Consider the following 2488-nt stretch of genomic DNA (forward strand, 5'->3'; position numbering starts at 1 on the left):
CAATATAGAGCGAAAAGGGACGTCAGTGACATTCCTGCCTACAGCGTATGAAAGGTCGAAAAAACCTGTACAGGAGAGAATGCTTAAGGGCAAGCTCGAAACTTGCTGTCGTCCTAAAGGGAATGTAAACACGAATAGGTGAAATCTGAAAACAGACCAAGCAACGTGGATGAGACAGTGAAATTCGCGGATTTGTTCGGCGCAGTGGCAATGCGTAAACAACGTTGTTGAAGTGCACTTTTCCGCAAGGACTAGTTTGGTGCCCCAGCTTCGAACACTTGCTTGGGTCAGCGTAGAAAAATCGGTCAAGGTGTTGCACCCAGTCGAAATCTTAGTAGAGAACTAAATATTCTTACGTGCACAGATATTGAAGCACGTGCTCTGTTAGAGTGCCCTCAAAATTGCATTAACATGCCTTCGTAAGATAAATATGGGGTATTTTGGGTAAATACCAACCGAATCTTAATTTTTGAGAACTGAAAAACAGATAGTATTTATTGGAATATAAGGCGAGGTTTTTTTCCAAAATGTGCGGTCTCAAAGTCATACCCCGCCTTATATTCGAAGCTCAGTACCAATATGCCGATTCTGGTGGGACAGTTTTGGTTTCCACCTTCCAACCATTTCCAAGCTTCCAAAAGAGCCCGGCGACACTATTGTAAATGTAACAAAAAGGTTTCAGAATAAAACGCATAAAAGTTTACACAAACGCAGGTTGCATATAGTAATTACCGAGTTTCGGCAACTGCAAGGGTATTGAATAGTTCGCGATACAGCAAAGGCCATGGCAGCAGACACCTTCGACCATGTCAACGAGCTGAGCCAGCAGTAGCCGTTCCAAGCCAGTAGTAGCCGCAAAGTTTGTAAACAAGTCGGGACGCCATTTTGCATTTTTTGTTAGAGCTCTCGGAGTCCCTGGTGCAAGATTTTCTTTCTCTGTGCGTCGTCGTTCGTCGTTTCGAGTCGTCGTTGCCACTACGATGCTGCATTCAAAGGGAAAGTCATAGCAGAGGCGGAAGTCACTGGAAACTGCGCGGCGGGTCGAAAGTTTGACGTACCCGAGAACAACGTGCGTCGTTGGCGCAAACAGAAGACGTTGCTCTTAGGATGCGCCGCGACGAGGAAGGCTTTCCGTGGCCCACGAAAGGGAGCGTTTACCGAAGTAGAAAAAGTGCGGACGAACTTCGTCAAAGAGAGAAGAGGCCGCGGTTTGGCAGTTACTACCGCCCTCGTACAGATGAAGGCGCGTGAAATCGCGAGAGAGCATGGCATTCACGCTCTCAAGTTCAAAGCCAGCCGGGGCTGGGCGCAGAAGTACATGAAGAGGGCCGGGCTTTCGTTGCGAAGGCGGACCTCCGTGATGCAGAAGTTGCCAGGAGACTATGAAAAAAAAAACTAATTTCCTTTCAAAGATATGTTATCGGCCTGCGACGCCACCATGACTTCCTACTTGGGCAGATTGGCAATGCCGACGAAACTCCGATTTTTTTTTGCATGCCGTCGGCCCAGACCATCCACCAAAAAGGTGTTCAACAAGTGCGCCTGCGCACTACAGGCCACGAGAATGCTCGGATAACCTTGATGTTAGCCTGCACCACCGATGGGCGGAAGTTGCCCCCCTTCCTCATTCTGAACAGAAAGACTATGCCAAAGAACGAGGTGTTCCCGCAGAACGCCCACATTCGTTGCCAGGGGAAAGGGTGGATGACGGAAGAGCTTTTTCTTGACTGGATAACGTCGGTGTGGTGCCGGAGACCAGGGGCACTCCTCGCCCAGAGGTCAATGCTCGTGCTCGACCCCTTCCGCGGGCACATCACGGAAGGTGTGAAGAAGCTCATGGACAACCAGACGGAGCTCGTCGTCATTCCGGGGGGCATGACGAGTCAACTACAGCCGCTTGATGTTTGCCTTTACAAGCCCTTTAAGGCACACGTCAGACGGCTGTACAAGGAATTCATGGCGTATGACACTGTGGCCCTGACGCCGTCGGGACGTCTGAAGCGGGCGTCTCCGTCTATGCTCGCCCAGTGGGTGGTCGACGCTTGGGCAGCGATCCCCGAAGTCATGGTTGCGGCATTGTTCCGCAAGTGCTGCATTTCAAATGCTCTTGACGGTGCCGAGGACGATGACCTCTTTGAGTGCGCAAGTGACAAGGAAGATTCGGATACCACCACCTCTGAAGACAGTTTCTAAGTTGCACTTTCGTCTCGCTTCGAATAAATCCCGTTGTGTGCAGATAGTTCATGAATACTTGGTGTCTGCTTTGTTGAAAGGTAAGGAATTTAGTTGCCTTTTTTCTTTCGTTATTTTGCCTTATATTAGTGTGCAAACTTTTTTCTTTTTCTTGGGTCCTTCAATTTCCCCCTGGCCTTATAATAGCGACCGCCTTATATTCGAATAAATACGGTACTTATATATGTGCTTCATTCGTAATAAACGTCGCTGTCTGGACAATTGGTAACACTGATAACGACCGGGACATTAGATT

This window comes from Haemaphysalis longicornis, unplaced genomic scaffold (genome assembly GCF_048455015.1).
Source record: "Haemaphysalis longicornis isolate Haplotype H1 unplaced genomic scaffold, Haemaphysalis longicornis Haplotype H1 scaffold_5, whole genome shotgun sequence".
In the NCBI taxonomy this organism is placed as follows: Eukaryota; Metazoa; Arthropoda; class Arachnida; order Ixodida; family Ixodidae; genus Haemaphysalis; species Haemaphysalis longicornis.